General features: G+C 48.7%; 2 pseudogenes across 2 annotated transcripts; both read left to right on the top strand.

The window, feature by feature from the left end:
- The first annotated feature begins 409 nt into the window (after positions 1-409).
- On the top strand, positions 410-7,268 carry LOC310798155 (annotated as a pseudogene). Its single transcript has 3 exons — positions 410-500; positions 6,294-6,339; positions 6,544-7,268. The product of its transcript is annotated as an uncharacterized misc_RNA (transcript).
- Positions 7,269-17,410: 10,142 nt separating this feature from the next.
- LOC310789961 (protein phosphatase 1A pseudogene) lies at positions 17,411-18,414 on the top strand (annotated as a pseudogene). The gene has a single exon. The product of its transcript is annotated as a protein phosphatase 1A pseudogene (transcript).
- Positions 18,415-19,328: the final 914 nt, after the last annotated feature.

The raw sequence follows: 19,328 nt of genomic DNA, 5'->3' as shown, positions 1-19,328 counted from the left end.
TTGAGACGTCTGTAGCCTGTTTTTGAGTTTCATGGTGATTGCCGTGAACCAGGAGGAGCAAGCATTGTCAAAATGACAAAATGACTGATAGCCCAGGGCCTCTGCTGGGGCTTGTGTGTGTTGTGTGTATGTGTCTTGTCTGCCTTGCAGGACCTGGTGATTGAGGCACCAATCAGTTGGAGTTGGGAGCAGCTGGCCACTTCAAAACCTCAGTCAGTCATTAGGCTCGTTTGAGATGACTGCCGCCTGGCCTTGAAAGCAGGCGAGTGCAGTCAGGCGAGGCGTCAACAAGTCAAACGCTCTTGACAGCGCACTCGCTGCTCTTCTTCTTCTTCTGGTTTAACACCGGTAGGTAACCTTCTTAAGAGGCGCATTACCGCCACCAGCACTAGGACTCAAACAAAGCACCATGGCTGATATCGCCTTTGCCCACATCGTTGTCGATGAAGTAGATGCGTTCATTTGGAGGTATTGCTTGCACATGAACGCCATCCGTGGAGGTATGTTCTGAAATGGCAAGTTTGTATGTATAGAAGAAGAAAACCACAAGATAACATCACTAACGTTAGGCTGAAAGCCTGTGTGTGTATGTTGTGGAGTCTCGTCAGCCTACCCCCTGACAGGTGAGAGCAGGAGGACAGCCAGCCACCACAGTGACGTCAGAGCAGGGGGATCCCAACAGAAACGCTGTCTGGGACGCGTCATCACTGATAGGTACTTCCCCAATTATGTCCTGAATCAGTGGGACCGCTAGCAGCCGGGCGCTGTTAGGAACAGAGCGCCCGGCTGGAACAGATCCCCAATCAGTGGCCCTAGAAAAACAGACGCCGCTCTGAAGCTCACTGTGTGGCCGGTTTTCCTCCAGGTGGAAGCGCTCCTTGCTGTCGGGCGGTAAGTCAGATTTCCACTCCTCTCCCTAACCATTCTCGTGTCATAAAATGATGTTGCCTGACAGACCCTCTCTCCTCTCGTCCACAGGCACGTTACGGGAGCACTTAAACGAGGAACGGAGCCCTGGCTACGTGGTGGGGAGCAAACCCCCTCACTGGCCCCAGGCTAACCCAGCCTACTTTAGTTATATATATTTCATGGACATACCCCGATAAGGGAAGAGTTTTCATTTTGGTGAATAAAACAACGCTTCGGCGTTTAAAACTGTTTTATGTGTCTTGGATTGAATCAGAGTTGCCACAAGTGGTGGAGAATGCAGGCACTCTGATTCAACGCCAACCGCACGCACCATGGAGCAAGCACAGGCTCTGGTGGCCCTAATCCAAAGCCAAACTGACCTACAGCAGGCAGTACACGAACTGATAAAAAAAATAGAGAAAGACGGCTCGACTTCCCGGGCTCCAGGAGATGTCCTCACTAAGCAGACCCCCGACGATGATATCGAGGCATACATGGAGCTCTTCGAAAGAACGGCGGTGCGAGAGGGATGGCCCGCAGCCCACTGGGGAGGCATCATCGCGCCCTTCCTCACGGGCCAGGCACAGAGGGTTTGCCGGGACATGTCCATGGGAGAGGCCCGCGACTTTGTGAAGCTGCGCACCGCCATCCTCGCCAGTTACGGCTACAGCCTTCCTGCTCGCGCACAAAGGTACCATGGCTGGAGGTACACCCCGGACCAACCGCCCCGCTCCCAAGTCGCCGATTTGCTGAGGCTCACCCAGAGTTGGCTCACCTCCACCGGGGAGCCCCCGTGGATAGAACGCCTCGTAATAGACAGATGTATCCGCTCCTTGCCGCCCGACGCCCGAAAATATGCTGCCCAGGTGAGCCCCTCATCGCTGAACGCATTGGTGGCCTTGCTAGAGAACCACCAAGTCAGCGCCGATATGATGCGCCACACGCAGCACGAGCCCCTCCGAAAGCCCGCCATAGCCGACAGACCCAGCCGAGACAGCCGACGCCGGCCACCGCCGCTACAGCCCCCGACCCAGAGGGACCCTCGTGCCCAGGCCGACCGAGTGAGTCGGCAGCTGAGGAGGTGCTATGTCTGCGGACAAGAGGACCACCTCTCCTGGTCCTGCCCCGACCGGGATGTGTCGATGCCTTCCGCCGCCGGAGACGAACCACGGCCCTCCCTCCACACCGGAGGAGCCCCTAGCCAGCAGGCGACACTGCCGGTCCGGGTGGGCCGCATCGACACCCACGCCCTCCTAGACTCCGGTAGTGTGGTGACGCTCGTGCGGGCTGACCTCGTGGAGGTCCTCACTACAGAGACAATGCCGGTGACGTGCGTCCACGGGGACGTGAAGAGCTATCCGGTCAGTTATATACGGGTCCAGACCCCGAAAGGCGACGTAAAAGTAGCCGCCGGCGTGGTGCCCAACCTCCCGGTCCCGCTCCTGATAGGCACCGACTGCCCCCTATTCAGCCGGTACTGGAGTCACGGTCGTCGGCCGGAGAAGCCCCGACGAGAGAAACCGAGGGGAAAAAGGATGGCCCGGCCGCGCCTGGCCTGCCCAGCCTTCCGGCCGGGATCAGACGGACCGCAGTCCGAAACATCAGCCGCGGAAGACGGTCCAACCCGGCCAGCCGAGTCGGACACGCCTCCTCTCGACGAGGACCCTTTCGCGGAGTTTCCGCTACCGGACGACCCTGGACCTCCGGGCCGCGGAGAGTTTGCCTCGGCCCAGTGGGCCGATCCGAATTTGGAAGCCGGCCGCCGCGCCGTCGCTGGCATCGATGGCCAGCACTGTTCCGGGGTGAGACAAAACTTTCCACAGTTTATTGTTAAACATGGGTTGTTGTATCGAGTCGCCAAAACTCCGGGGGTTGGATTTAATAGAACAATTGTTAGTACCAAAAACATACGTATCCAGAGTGTTGTATTTGGCCCACACTCACCAACTGGGGGCCCACTTAGGGGTCCAAAAAACGTATGATAGAGTGCTACGCAGATTCTATTGGCCCGGCATAAAGAAAGCCATTGAACTGTTCTGTCGTTGTTGTGGCGAGTGCCAGAAAACGGCACCCCGGCCAATGTACCGGAACCCACTGATTCCACTGCCAATCATCGAGGTCCCGTTCTCCAGGCTGGCCATGGATATCGTGGGGCCTCTCCCGAAGTCCAGCCGAGGACACCGATACATACTGGTAATAGTGGATTATGCTACTCGTTACCCTGAGGCAATACCTTTACGCACCGCTAATGCCAAAAATGTCGCTCGAGAACTGTTCCTGCTATTTAGCAGAGTGGGAATAGCGGAGCAGGTACTCACAGACCAAGGGTCCTGTTTTATGTCCAGAGTAATGACGGCGTTATACAAATGGCTGAAAATCACCCGTATCAGAACTTCTGTTTATCACCCCCAGACCGATGGACTTGTCGAGAGATTCAACCAAACCCTGAAAAAGATGCTAAAAAAACTGATTGACGTGGACGGAAAAGATTGGGACCAACTCCTCCCATACGTGCTGTTCGCCATACGGGAGGTGCCACAGGCCTCCACCGGATACTCACCGTTCGAACTCCTCTACGGCCGAAACCCCCGTGGCCTACTCGACCTGGCCAAGGAGGCCTGGGAAAGCCAGCCCTCCCCCCTCCGGAATGTTATCGAACATGTGGAGCGGCTCCAGGAGAGAGCCAAAAAGGTCTGGCCACTGGTACGGAGTCACATGGAGGAAGCCCAGGCAGCCCAGGCGCGCACCTATAACAGGGGAGCCAAACCCCGGCAGTTCCAGGTAGGAGAGAAGGTCCTGGTGCTGGTGCCCAGCCATGACTGCAAATTCCTGGCAAAATGGCAGGGACCATTTGAAGTAACCGAGAAGGTCGGGCCAGTGAATTACCGGGTCTGTCAGCCGGGGAGGAGGAAAGGCCACCAGATATACCACATAAACATTCTGAAGCCATGGCACGACGCCGAGAGACCCGGCCCCCTAGCCCTCCTCACCCTCGCACAACCCAGGCCACCGCAGACGATCCCCGTGGACATCGGACAGGACCTGGGGCCAGAGCAACGACAAGATCTCAAGGAACTCCTAGGAAGGAGTCATGATGTTTTCTCCGAGCTGCCAGGACGGACACACGCTATCCAACACGACATTGAGACGACGCCGGGAAAAGTGGTGCGACAGCGGCCCTACCGCATCCCCGAGGCCCGGAGAGAAGCCATCCGGGGCGAAGTGAAGAAAATGCTCGAGTTGGGCGTAATAGAAGAGTCCCACAGCCCCTGGTCCAGCCCCATTGTCAGTGTGCCGAAGCCAGACGGGACGCTTCGGTTTTGCAATGATTTTAGAAAACTGAATGAAATATCCACTTTTGACGCATACCCGATGCCAAGGGTAGATGAATTAATCGAGCGGCTGGGGCCCGCTCGATTCGTGAGCACCCTGGACCTCACCAAAGGCTATTGGCAGGTACCCCTAACCAGACGGGCGAGAGCCAAAACCGCATTCGCGACCCCCGACGGCCTATTTCAATACCGCGTCCTCCCCTTTGGAGTACACGGCGCCCCGGCCACATTTCAGCGACTGATGGACAGAGTCCTCCGGCCCCATCGCGCTTATGCGGCGGCATATCTAGACGATATCGTCATACACAGCAGCAGCTGGGAGCAGCACATGACACAGCTGGAAGCGGTGCTGGGAGCCCTCCGCCGAGCCGGACTCACCGCCAACGCCAAGAAATGTAAATTGGCATGGACAGAGACAAACTACCTGGGATACACCATAGGCCGGGGGTGCGTAAAACCCCAAATAACCAAAGTGGAGAGGATACAAAATTGGCCCCAGCCCAGGACGAAAAAACAAGTAAAATCCTTCCTGGGCCTGATTGCATATTATTTAAAATTTGTAAAAAATTTTGCCACCATAGCAGCCCCGTTGTATGACTTAACGCGCCAGAAGCTGCCCCACCATGTCAAATGGACGGAGGAAACAAACGCCGCATTCTGTGCCCTAAAGGAGGCGCTCTGCCGAGAGCCGGTGCTGATAGCCCCAGACTTCGCTAAGCCATTCATCCTACACACAGACGCCTCAGGAACAGGAATAGGAGCAGTGCTGGCGCAGGTAATAGATGGGGATGAACACCCCGTTACCTTTATAAGTAGAAAATTGCTTAAACATGAGAGAAACTACTCAACCGTAGAGAAGGAATGCCTGGCGGTGAAGTGGGCCATTCACTACCTACGCTACTACCTATGGGGCAGGGTATTCACCCTCATCACGGACCACGCCCCCCTAAAATGGATGGCGACGAACAAGGATAAAAATGAGCGGGTAACGCGGTGGTTCTTGGAACTTCAGAACTATAAGTTCAAAGTGGAACACAAACCAGGAAGAGAGATACCACACGCAGACGCCATGTCACGCCGAGATGAAGCAGGGGAAAGTGAAGCTCCCCGCACTGGCAGCGAGCTTAGGGGGAGGATGTGTGGAGTCTCGTCAGCCTACCCCCTGACAGGTGAGAGCAGGAGGACAGCCAGCCACCACAGTGACGTCAGAGCAGGGGGATCCCAACAGAAACGCTGTCTGGGACGCGTCATCACTGATAGGTACTTCCCCAATTATGTCCTGAATCAGTGGGACCGCTAGCAGCCGGGCGCTGTTAGGAACAGAGCGCCCGGCTGGAACAGATCCCCAATCAGTGGCCCTAGAAAAACAGACGCCGCTCTGAAGCTCACTGTGTGGCCGGTTTTCCTCCAGGTGGAAGCGCTCCTTGCTGTCGGGCGGTAAGTCAGATTTCCACTCCTCTCCCTAACCATTCTCGTGTCATAAAATGATGTTGCCTGACAGACCCTCTCTCCTCTCGTCCACAGGCACGTTACGGGAGCACTTAAACGAGGAACGGAGCCCTGGCTACGTGGTGGGGAGCAAACCCCCTCACTGGCCCCAGGCTAACCCAGCCTACTTTAGTTATATATATTTCATGGACATACCCCGATAAGGGAAGAGTTTTCATTTTGGTGAATAAAACAACGCTTCGGCGTTTAAAACTGTTTTATGTGTCTTGGATTGAATCAGAGTTGCCACAATGTATATATATACACATATACACACATATACTGTATATATACACATATACACACATATATATATATACACACACGTGTATGTATATATATATATATATATATATATATATATATATACACACACACACACACACACATATATATATATATATACACACACACACACACACACATAGAGAGAGAGATACTCTGAATGTGGGCCTACATCTGTCAGGATACAGATCACAGTGAAACGTTATGTCACATAATCTATAACCTCAGTATCTCAGTAAACCGGTTCCAGCAGCTGCTCCATGTGTCTGCCTTCCCTAGGAGCTGTACCCAAAACCCAGCAGTTTGTGGAAGTGGTGGTCCCGCAGTACAGCCTTTCAGACTTCCAAAGTCATTTTAGACTGTCGCGCGAACATGTTGAAGTATGTACAAAACCAGCACACATTGTATACACGTATGTTGTTATAGGCTACGCCTTATGATTAAATGCTAATCTCTTTTGGCTCTCTCTCTCTCCATCATCAATCAGGACCTGATTACTGACCTTGGTCCCCATTACATGAACCCACAGCACACCAAGTTGCCAGTCACTAACAAGTGTCCTTGCCTGTCTCTGGACCCTGGCCAACCAGGAATCCTATCGAGGCATTGCAGACCGCTTCAACATCACAAAATCCACCGTCTCACTCCATATCCATGAATTCTGCAGTCAACACCCACCTATCACACCACATTACTTGGCCCACTGATCAAGCTCTGCAAAATTCAGAGCTAGGTTTCCGAGCTGCAGGATTTCCCAACACTGTCTGTGCTGTCGATGGATGCCATATCCCCATCGTGAAACCACACTGCAATAACCCAATAGCATATCTCAACATAAAACTGTTCTATTCTGTCCTCCACACTGGATTCTGTGACAGCCGGCGCCGGTTCTGCTATGTCAAAGCAGGTGACCCTGGCAGTTGGCATGATGCGCGGGCATTCCGCACGTCCATTGTTGGTTTACAGCTGGAGCAGGATCCCCTTTCCGTGGTGCCAGAGGGAATATACATCATCGGAGACTCTGTATATCCCCTATTACCCCAACTGATGAAGCCATACACGGATAACGGCCATCTAACTGGCAGGCAGAGACGGTTTAACCAGAAGCTGAACACAGCCCGTGTGGTCATTGAGCATGCCTTTGGAATCCTAAAGACAAAGTTCCGGAGGCTCAAATGCCTACACATGAAAGACATTGGGAACATTAGTTAAGCAGTCACCGCCTGCTGTATCCTCTACACAACATCTGCTTGAGGCCTGATGACAACCTTGAGGATGACCCTGATGAAGATCAGGTTGATCCTGACCCTGACCCTCATCCACCCCGAGATGGAAATCACTACAGAGATTTAATTTCTGGCCTCTTGTAGACACAGTGAAAAAGGAGGGAGACACGCACATCCAAAACCCAAAGTTGGGGCAGGTGCTGAGCTGAACTAGAACAGTGAGAGAAAAAGAATAAAAACTACTCGCACACCGCAGAACTCCTTTTCTCCAGATGTATTTGTTGTTGTAACGCGTTTCGAGCTACATGCTCTTCATCAGACAAGACAGTACAGGACGCCACCATAGATATAGTGGTCAAGTGTCACATGATACAGTCACATGATGAGATCAGGTGGGATGACAGACACCTGTGTAATTGAGAGAAGGAAAATGCATATGCACACCAGGTGTAGAGAAAACGGCAACAAATCTGCCATTAACCATTAACAATGGAAATATAGAAATGAATCACTAAAATGACTCTTAGGAGAAAAAGTCTAAACATGTCAAAACATCTAAACATGTCAGCCTGACCCACCAATCATAGTGGAAAGAAACCATTTTAAATCTTAAAAACATACAAATACCATTTATCCAAAGGGACAAAATGGAAAAGGGGTAAATACATTTAAAGATGGTCTGAAATAGACCAAATATTCACCAGCACAGTCAGGACAGGTAAGGGGGGACCTGCCAAAGGCGTCTTGATAGTCTAGGTGGCACTACCAGTTAGGGGCCAAAAAAAGGAAACATTTTACATTTTAAAGAGGACATTAGAGACAGCAAAGGAGCAAGTTTGAATGCAACCAAGTTCCTGTGATAACAGGACAAAAATAGAAATGGAAATAGAAAAGTGTAACAGAAAAGGGCGGATATCCATCTCCTCATCGAGGCCTTTAGGTGACATTGTGTCTAAGGTATAAATCCAATATAATTCTCTTTGTAGAAGCAGTTTGTTGATGTCGCCGCCCCTTCGTGGGAGCTGGACACGTTCGACACCGACATAACTGAGCGACGCAACAGTGTGCCCAAGAAGGCTAAAGTGGACAGCAACAGGACTCTTTGGCCCAATCTCAAACCAGCCCCTATCCACTACCCCTCCGTTTGCGCGTTCACGCGGAGGTCCGCCATATTAAGGGCCGTCCCAAACCAATTCCTACTGAGTGGAGGCGGCTTGTCAAACCCTTAAATAGCGAGTCTGCACTGGTGCAGGCTCGCCGACGGTTGCTGCAGAAACTACGTCCGGAGGAAACATCATTCAAGTGTAAGTTAGTTCCGTCTCAATTTGTGTGCAGCAGACATAAAAAGCATAGCGAATACATGAAAAAACAGAACATGAACAAATTAAAACAAACATGGAGCATGGCAGCAGTTTTCCAGCAGAAAAAGGATCAAGTAAACACAGGATAAAATAAAATAAAAACAAAAATAAAAACACACCTCAAAGGATCTGTACGATGTACTTAAAAGTAGTAAAGACACGTACAATGTACTTAAAAGTAGTAAGAGACACGTGCATGAACTTAAAAGTAATAAGAGTCCAGGACTTATTTGAGCTCACATAAATAGGTAGGTAAAAAATAAATAAAGATATATCTCGAATATAAAATATATAAAGAATATTTATAGCAGCAATACCTACCTAAGAAGAGAGACAAGGAGAGAGAGTGCATCATCTCCTCCGCCCAGCAGCGTTTAAGCTGCACGAGAGACAGAGAAAAGAGAGCGAGAGAGAGAGAGAGAGAGAGAGAGTGCACTATCTCCTCCTCTCAGCAGCATTTAAAGCTGTTATGGAAACAGGAACGAAGGACAGTTTATATCTGTTTCTCGTAGCCCTCGGAACCTTTAGCCGAAGGCCCGAAGGGAGCAGCACATACTCTGAACAGAGAGGATGAGTATCGTCCATGCGAATGGACATGGCCTTTTTAAGCACCTGTTTGTTAAAAATGTGGTCCAGGCTACTAAAATTTACTCCGGCTATTTTTGATGCCGCTCTCACGATCCTCCCGAGAGAGTTCCTCCCTTGAATACCAAGGTTTCCATACCAACAGATAATAGAAAAAGAGATTACAGACTCGATATAGGCACAATAAAATAGTTTCATCAGAGTCCTGTCAACCTGGAATCTAGCAAGCTTCCTTAGGCAAAAGAGACGTTGTTGACCTTTTTTGCACAGCATTTCACAGTTTAGATCGAACTTCAACTTGCTGTCAAAAATAGTGCCAAGATATTTATAGTTGGTCACCAAGTCTACTGGTTGCCCATGGACAACACTGTTCTGGGGAACTGGGGAGGATCGTCTAAAATCAACACAGATCTCTTTAGTCTTTGAGACGTTAAGTTGGAGGAAGGCTTCTTCACACCAGGACAGAAAATCATTTAAAACCTGGCCATGACCGACCTCATCCCCATCAAGCAGGCTGACAATAATAGAGTCATCAGCGTACTTGATGATGAATCTGTCGGCATGACGGCTAAAACAGTCATTTGTATACAGAATATACAAGAAGGCAGACAAAACACACCCTTGTGGTGAGCCGGTCGAGGATGTTAAGAAGCTGGACAGAGTTCCGTTTACTTTTACTTGTTGTGATCTATTTGTAAGGAAGTCCAAGATCCATCCAACAAGACCTGCGTCTAAACAAAAAAGGCGTACAAGTTTCTCAACTAAAATGAGATATTTTATAGGCTACTGTATTCAAGACAAAGTGGCTAAATGAGAGCTAAGCATAGACCTAATATAAACACAGTCAGGGGTCATATACATCAAGAGCGATGCGAATATACGGCACGATATCGCACAAGTTTTGACCCACCTGTCAATCCACAGATGTGTTCCGACGCGTCGGAAACGAATTTCTGAAAAATCGACGTGGTTCGAAAAAATAAACACCACAATAACGCTCAGCGAAAAGGTGCCGCGTCTATGTGCCGACAGGTCGCAATGCCGATAGCCCACAAGCAGAACCAGCTGAGCGAGGCGGCGTGCAGCGTGTCGGTGGAGCTAACCTCTCCCAGCCCCCACGCCAAACCTAACCTCCCCCCATACCTAAACCTAACCTCCCCCAGACCCTAACCCAAAACCTAACCTCTCCCACCCCCCACACCTAAACCTAACCTCCCCCAGACCCTAACCCAAAACCTAACCTCTCCCACCCCCCACGCCTAAACCTAAGGTCGGCATTGCGGGTGGTCGGCATAGCGGGTGGACACCAGCGAAAATGACTTAGAAGCTTTATTTTGTAGCCCATGTGTGTCTTTTTCATATTTGTGGATGGTTATTAATTAAAAAATATATACATTTTGTGTGTAGTCTAAAACATGTCTATGCATAGACAACATTATCCTGGGCTAAATGCATAGACATAACGTTAAAATCTTGTGCTCAGATAAATTACCTTTTATGCTAACGTGGAGGACTTCTCTAGTGTATATTTTTGTATTTACTGCTAATTATTCATTTTAATAATGTATTTACTGCTTGGTCTAAAATAGGTCTATACATTAGCCAGCTATATGAGAGCTAAATCATAGACGCCCCGTTGAAATCACGTCTATTGTGGAACAGCATGACACAGGCAACGCGTCTGTCCATCTCCATGGTGACGGCTCCTTCCTGTTTCCATCTCCATGGTGACGGCTCCTTCCTGTTTCCGGTAAGGTAGCGAGGGCGTCTCACTTGTTCGGCTTCTCTTTTATGCCCTCCCCTTAATCAGCAGTGCCCTCTACAGCTGCGAGTGGAACTCCATTTGCAGTGGCACTACCTTGGAGACAGGTGGCCCCCCTTGCTCAATCCCTACATGCCTATGGAATGATGATTTGTTATTTGATCCCTTAGGGACAATTGAGCCAAGATAGCCTGATATTGCTGTTTGACATGATTATGTTATGGAGAGCCCCTATTTTAAATGCAAAAGTGAAATACCCACAGCTATGACTACAGCATATTGGAGCAAGATATGAGTGTTTTCCAGTCGAAGTGAACCACTAGACCACAGTCTATCTTTGCTGTCTGTCTAGTAATGTCTACGCTGTAAGTGGGGAGTGAAAGTCTAGAAAGGCGCTATGAATCCAATAAATTATTATTGAAACCTCTGGTTAGAAATGTCCTTAATTCTTGGTGCTAACTTCTAATAAATGAGGCAATAATGAAATTAAACTATCCATTCTGTTTTACTGCGGACCCGCTAAAATGAGCCCTGGCCTGGAACTAACTTACTTTAGCATGGCCATTTGACTTTGCTGTTACATTACACTAAATTGTGGAAGAAAAATGTGTGACGCCTGAGAGAATGTATCCCATAATAACGTTAAAGACACGTTTGAGCAGAAAACTTCAATAGCTTGCAGTTGACATTGAAACCTGTGGTAGTGTGTGTTTATGTTGAGATTATTATGGGTCGCTAACTGGCTAGCCTACTACGTTATGTGCTACAATAACCAACTAACGTTAACGATATTTGCTGTGTCACTCGCTTCCAGCGGCGGCCATATCCCGTACACTATCGATTACGTTCATTTTGAATCACGCTGAGGGATTACTTTCTTTTAGATTCAATGCTGGAGTTAAAAGTGGGTGGCTAATCAGCTAACGCTAGGTAGCTAGTAGCTAGCTCCAGTCCGACTCTCTCCTTCCGGCTTTAGCAGCAGCCAGCGTGCTGACGTTGTTATGGTGACGTAGGATGTTGGGTCTGACTAACCTCTGACCTGATTGGTCTGAGACTATGAGACCTCCTGATTGGCCCGTTCAGACCTTTAAACTTAACGCCCGCCTCACAGCACCTCATTCCAGTCAGACGCTGCATCAACTCGGTTGGAAACTCAAGACGTGAGATCAAGAATTGACACGGTGACGGTACATCACATCACTTGAATATCCTCATCTTTTCTCATCATGGAGCGGGTAAGTCAGACACAAAATGGTCCGTGTAACGTTTGCCCTCTCAACTCTGCAAGCATGTTACACGACATGGAGCAGTTAGTAACATTGCATTCAATTAGAAGTGAGTCGCCTTAACGTTTATCCCAGTCTTCTGTTGCAACACGGCGGCCGGTGTTTTGCAGTGCAAACGGCATGGTTTTTCACCAGACCACGGATGATTCGCTCAATCTGCAACTCCCCACCTCCCTCAAGCATAAAAACGTTGTGATATTTGGAGGTTTTTCTAATCTTGCAGCGTTTCCTCAGGTTTTGTATTCGCAAATTGAAAATGTGCTTTAAACGGTTTGATGGAAATTGTATTTTCAAAATGATAGTGGCCGTCCGCAGCGTCGGTCGGCGACAACAACCGTCAACAACTGACAACAACTGACACCATTCATGTTGGCAGTTGTTGGTGAATGTTTGATCCAGCAGTAAAAAATGAATAAAAAGCGTCAAAAAGCGTCAAGCTCTTCATCAGTCTGATGAAGAGCTTGACGCTCAAAACGTCACATTTTGGTTGTTAAAATAAAAACACTGAAACTGGAGCCCACGCAGTGTGCAAGCTTTTTAATAATTTTGTACTGCTTGTTCACCTTTGAGCTCGGCACCTGCCCAATCTGGATTCGGATGTGCGTGTTTTCTCCTTGAGAATGTTTGATCCAAACATCTCCAAACCCCATGCTCCAAACAAGGACAGACAGCTATGGCACACCAAACAAACACCTGTGTTTGTTGGAGAATGTTTGCATTTTGAGTGACTTTAATTTATGTTTGTAGAGTTATGAAGCAAAGTCAGCGTTTTGAAGCAACTTGCATTGTGTTGAACTAGCTAACAGCATGTCTGACTCTGAGTGACATTCAATCGTCTACTTTGTGCCTTCAGAAGACCGGACCAGTGAAAACCTCGGCCACACGTCGTGTCAGCCGAAAACTGAAAAAAGATGTGGTTCAGCCTATGCGTGGTGAAGACCAGGTGGACGCAGCTGAAGACCTGCTCCCGCCCGTGGCAGAGCTGCAGACAGCTGATGTGGCCAGGAGACAGACAAGGAAGAAACACAACATAAACATGGCATTTAGCCTGCTCACATGCCCTTCCTGTGGCTGGAGCAAGGTGACGAGTGTCCGGGGTCTTCACATCCATCAAAGGAGGATGGGGTGTGTAAAAAGCCAGGTAGAGAACACACACACACACACACACACACACACACACACTGGGTGGACGTCGTTTTGTTTTTCACACTGTGAAGAGAATATTTTGTAACTGCTAAAATCCAGAAGGTGGCGGTAATGCACAAAATGCTGTTTGCCAACGGTCATTAAACATCAGAAGAAGAACACACACGTAGAGTTATGAAGCAAAGTCAGCGTTTTGAAGCAACATGCGTTGTGTTGAACTAGCTAACAGCATGTCTGACTCTGAGTGACATTCAATTGTCTACTTTGTGCCTTCAGAAGACCGGACCAGTGAAAACCTCGGCCACACGTCGTGTCAGCCGAAAACTGAAAAAAGATGTGGTTCAGCCTATGCGTGGTGAAGACCAGGTGGACGCAGCTGAAGACCTGCTCCCGCCCGTGGCAGAGCTGCAGACAGCTGATGTGGCCAGGAAGCAGGAGGAGGAACTGGGCCAGGCTTTCTCTGAGATGCCCCTCTCTATAGAGGACATTGATGTGCTGGAGGAGGTCGTCTCTACAGAGGAGGAGACAGCCGATGTGCCCATGATGCAGGAGGTGATACGGGGCCAGGCTTTCTCTGAGTCACCCCTCTCTATGGAGACCATTGATGAGCAGGTTGGAGACATGATGCCACAGCTCCACTCTGAAGACCAGGTGGAAGAACCTGAAGAGCCGCTCTTCCCCGTGGCAGAGCTGGCGACTTTCTCTGAGTCACCCCTCTCTCCTCTCTCCTCCTCTCTCCTCACGCCTGGTTTGAGGTAACGTCATGCTGTTTTATTAGCCCTTTACTCTGCTGTGCTCTCTTTGGCATTTGTATTTTATATGACAAGATGTTCTGTCTCCACAGGTGCACCTTGTATTTTATATGACAAAATGTTCTGTCTCCACAGGTGCACCGGGCTGCCGTCCGCTCCGAATACATCAGAGACTTCTATGCCTGTCTTGAGGTAATTCATGCTGTTTATTTGCCCTTACTCTCTCGCGTGTTCTTTCTTTTTGCATTTGCATTTTATAATACAGGTATGTTCTGTCTCCACAGGTGCAGCAGGCGGTGCCAGCCAACTCCATGCAGGGGTCCACAACATTCGCTAAACGCAAAGATCTTCTGCTCGACTGGGTGAAAGATGTTCACTCCCGCTTACAGCTGCATCAGGAGACATGGGACCTCACCATTGCCATCTTGGATCAGTTTCTAAGGGTACAAACAGCTTGCTTTTCTTTTCTAAATCTCTTCTATTGGTTAATACATGCAGTGTAGAGCATTGGACATAAGTTGGTTCACACTTGGTAGCAACATTGTTACAGATCAACCAATTATCGGTAGTGAGTAGGGAGTGGTTTGGGATTGGGCCATCGTGTCATGATGTCTAATGTTACTCCTATGTTCTGAGTTTCGATTTTTCAAGGGTCTCGATGTTTTACCAATATAGGGAAGCCCACAAGGGCACTTCAGCATATAGATGACATTATTGGTATTACATAAAATAATGCCTGTAATGTGTAGCCGGGTGGATGAAAGGAAGCATCATTATTATTTACTCCGCTAGAGGGCGCTAAGTACGTTGATAATCCATAAGGTCGGAGTTTGCTAAATATCGCGAGACGAGATCAGGAAGTTAGAATCCAGAATCCCTTTCCTTCCTGTTGATTCTGACAGAGCAACTCACATAATCCCGGACTTCTACCTTGGTAAATAATGCTTTGCACACGAAATATAAATAGATTAATATTATTCAGAGTGTGTATAGACATATTTGGGTCCGCTGACTCACAGGTCGGGTCGGGTGACGGGGGATTTCATCAGATTGGGTCCGCTGACTCACAGGTCTGGTCGGGTGACGGGGGGATTTCATCAGATTGGCCAGCCACGCTAGTTTTCACGGAGCTTCTGTGCCGCTTACCTTCAGTCCTATTGTAAGTTGATTTGGGTTTTTGACTTGTCTAATTTATTTTGAATGTGAGTTGTGTTTACAACAGAGTTCAGTCGTTTTACTGCTCTTTTATTGCTCACTTGTGCAGTGGCGTTGGGGGTCGGTGTTCCTGCCACTGTGCATTTTGTGCATGGATGTACAGACATGTTGTGAGTATCTTACAAGATTAGAATGTGTTGCAATCTCATGCTGTACATTTAATTTAATTTAATTGTTTGTGAATAACTGTGGATGTTGAGGTAAAACTGTTTTTGTATTTTATTTTATTTGTTTTCTCAGGAAGAGCCACTGCAGTTATTTAAGCACTGTAAAAAATGTCTTACTGTGTTGGTGCTAACTATAGGAAAATAGTCACAGTGAACTCAAACACCAGTGATTGTAAGCAGTTACAGTAAACCTGCTAGTATATCTAGGACTTCTGTCAAAGGTCCACAAGTTGTGTTTAGTATACAACTGAACAAGTTACAAGTGCGTATTTTGTTTTAACTCTGTTTATTTTGAAAAGCAGAACTCATTGAACCTTTTATATTCCAACTACGTATTAACTACAGAATCATTTATTAATTCAGAATAAAGAATCCTAAAAGAAGTTTTGTGTCCTGCGCTGTATAATTTCGCCAGGCTACACATTTTGGTGGCAGCGGTGGGATTCTGCTAAATTAATGATTCTGATAAGTTGGTGGTTCTGCTTTTAAAATAAATTAGATTATATTAGTTCAACCTACACTGGTGCATAAATAACTGTAGTGGCGACCGGCGGAGCGGGCGCTGAATACATCCAGGACGGGAGGCCTGCCGAGAGGTGCCGTGGGAGACGAGTGACCAGACCGCCCGGGACCAGACAACATTGACTACGTGGAGGGAGAAGACCATCCAGGAGGACCAGCCAAGAGACTTTTCATATCCTGACGTTGGGCTAAGTGTACACAGAGACATTCCACCATGTCTGACAATGAAGAAACAGGAGATAGGGGTGTCAGAAATGAGCCTGAGAACAGGGATGAAGAAAATGAAGAGACAGAAGAGTCTGATGCTCTTGAAGAACTTCAGGCCAAATTATCAGAACTGAGTGACAAACATGACCAAGCTATGGCCACAATTTCTACCTTAAGTCGTGAGTCTAACAGGTCATATGTCTATGTACCTCGAGAGCGTCCTATCCAACCCTTTAGTGGTGACGCTACTGTTGATGGTCGCTCAGTAGATGAGTTCATTGATGAGGTAGAGCGTGCCATACGAGCCAGAGGTCTACGTAGTGGAGATCAGGTCGACCTCATCATCTCTCTCCTCACAGACGATGGAAAACCTGTCTGTTACAAATGTAAGGGAGTAGGACACATTGCAAGAGAGTGCAAAGATGGCCAGTCTACCCTCTCCACAGCATCTCCACAGGGAAACTAGCTTCCTCGATTGCCAAGAGCCAGGCGATTCGAGGAGAAAGAAAAGGCTCAAAGACTCTTACTCGTGAAAGATTTCTGGAGCGAGCAGTTGGGGAGTGTCCAGAGGTTGAAGTTGAGGTGGGTGGAGTGAAGGCTAGGTGCCTGTTAGATACAGGGAGCCAAGTGAGCACCATCTCTGAGTCTTTCTTCCGAGATAACCTATTAGGAGCAGATGAAGACATCACCTCTACCGCCAAATGGCTCAAGCTAACTGCCGCCAACTCATTACCAATCCCATACATCGGTTATGTTGAGCTGGATGTACAGACCATGGGGTTGAGTATACCTGAGTGTGGGTTTTTAGTTGTGAGGGATCAAACCCAGGAACAGTCAGTGTCTGAGAACAAAGAACCAGTTCCAGGGGGGTCAGGAAAGAAAGAGCCAAAACACCAAACCTGTGTGAAAGATGACAAACTCAAAGAGCAAGTACCAGTCCTCATTGGTATGAATGTGATTAAGAGGTGTAGGGAGTTGGCTATCGCCAGCTTTGACAATGTAATGCATCACGGGCGTACGCAAACAGGGAGCTCTGCACTGCAAACCCCCCTCATCTCGTCGGTGAACCCTCTCTGGTGTGAACTGTGACCAGTCAGCCCTTGCCGCTGTCGCAGCTTCTGTTGCTGTTAACCGATATTTGGAATACTTGGTTTTAAGAGGGACACAATGGGGGCGTTTTTGGACAAGCCAAAGATGGAAAAGTACAATTCCCACGGTGAGGGTAACAACCTGCACTATGGTCTGAGTAGTATGCAGGGCTGGCGGGTAGAGATGGAAGATGCACATACGTCTGTAATTGGTCTGCCTCATGGTCTCGACCTCTGGTCCTTCTTTGCTGTTTATGATGGGCACGCTGGCTCCCAGGTAGCCAAGTACTGCTGTGAGCACCTGCTGGAGCACATCACGAGCACCCCAGACTTCCAGAGCGCCCTGGAAGAAGTGCCCTCCATGGATAGTGTGAAGAGTGGAATCCGCACTGGGTTCCTGCAGATCGACGAACACATGCGGACCATCTCTGAGAAGAAGCATGGCGTGGACCGCAGCGGCTCCACTGCAGTAGGGGTGATGATTTCTCCAGGCCACGTCTACTTCATCAATTGCGGAGACTCGCGGGGACTCCTCTGCCGGGGCGGAACTGTGCACTTCTTCACACAGGATCACAAGCCCAGGAACCCACTGGAGAAGGAGAGGATCCAGAATGCTGGCGGCTCAGTCATGATCCAGCGAGTTAATGGGTCTCTAGCAGTGTCGCGGGCTCTGGGAGACTTCGACTACAAATGCGTGCATGGAAAGGGCCCCACAGAGCAGCTTGTCTCACCTGAGAGAGATCTGAGGGGGAAGATGAATTCATTGTGCTAGCCTGTGATGGCATCTGGGATGACATGGCCAATGAGGAACTGTGTGAGCTTGTCAGATCCAGGCTAGAGGTGACGGATGATCTCGAAAGAGTCTGCAATGAAATTGTTGACACCTGCTTGTACAAGGGAAGCCGGGACAATATGAGTGTTGTGCTAATCTGCTTGCCAGGGGCCCCAAAGGTATCTCCAGAAGCTGTGAAACGGGAGGCGGAGCTGGATAAATACCTGGAGAGCAGAGTATAAGAGATCATCAAAAAGCAGGGTGAAGAAGGAGTGCCGGATTTGGTCCATGTAATGCGGACGTTAGCATCTGAGAGCATCCCAAATCTCCCTCCCGGAGGAGAGCTGGCAAGCAAACGAAGCGTTATTGAAGCGGTGTACAACAACGACCTCTCTGGCCTCACAGAGGTACTGAGGGTAGGTATACCTACCTCCAACGAGGCCTTCATACAAGTCTGCACATGCATATTGCCTTCCTTGTGTATTTCATGGCACCGAGCAGAGCCACAGGGTCTGCACGGCTGCTCTGTGCCGACCCTGCAGGCATTGGTTGATTTCTGTGTGGGCTGACTGGCATTGGTTGATCTGTGTGTGGGCGGGTCAAAATGATGTGTCAGTCACTGCTGCACGGCCAAGTTTGAACGTGGAAGCTAGCGGGACAAAATTATGTCGATTGAACACCTGCAGGGGTTTTAGTAAGTTGGATTTCCAACAAAAATTAGATATTAAAAATGGCAGACCAACACCAGCTCTACTCGAACTGTATCAGTTTCAACGCGTGAAAGGACGGAAGGCACAGAATGTAAAAAGGTCTTTCCAGCGAGAGTGGTATGCACGAAAGGAATGGCTGTGTGGTTCAGCTACATTCAACAGCAAATTGCACTCAAGACATTCGGGAATTCCACACGGATTGACCTGGCTCTAAATGAAGCACGTAAACAACAAATCTCCATGCACAACGCTAAGGTAAAGGAAAATTGTGAGACACACACACGCACACACGGCCTCTCTCTCTTCCTCTCCTGCTGTTTATCTGATTGCTGATAAGTTATGCTATGCTGTTATCATCTGCGTAGTTGAGTTAATCAGTAATTGTGAACCAGGCGCTTTATTTGATTTTCTCCTGATAACCTCATTGTAAAACGGCACCGTTTACGGGCATGTTTTAAAGCTATTTTTCAAGAAAATTGGGAGCAGTGTAAGCTGTGTAGAAGTGAATGACTAAA

This window comes from Poromitra crassiceps, assembly GCF_964638095.1.
Source record: "Poromitra crassiceps genome assembly, chromosome: 2".
NCBI classification, from domain to species: domain Eukaryota; kingdom Metazoa; phylum Chordata; class Actinopteri; order Beryciformes; family Melamphaidae; genus Poromitra; species Poromitra crassiceps.
Note: the sequence above shows the minus strand (reverse complement) of the source record. Positions and strands in the feature narration are given on the sequence as shown.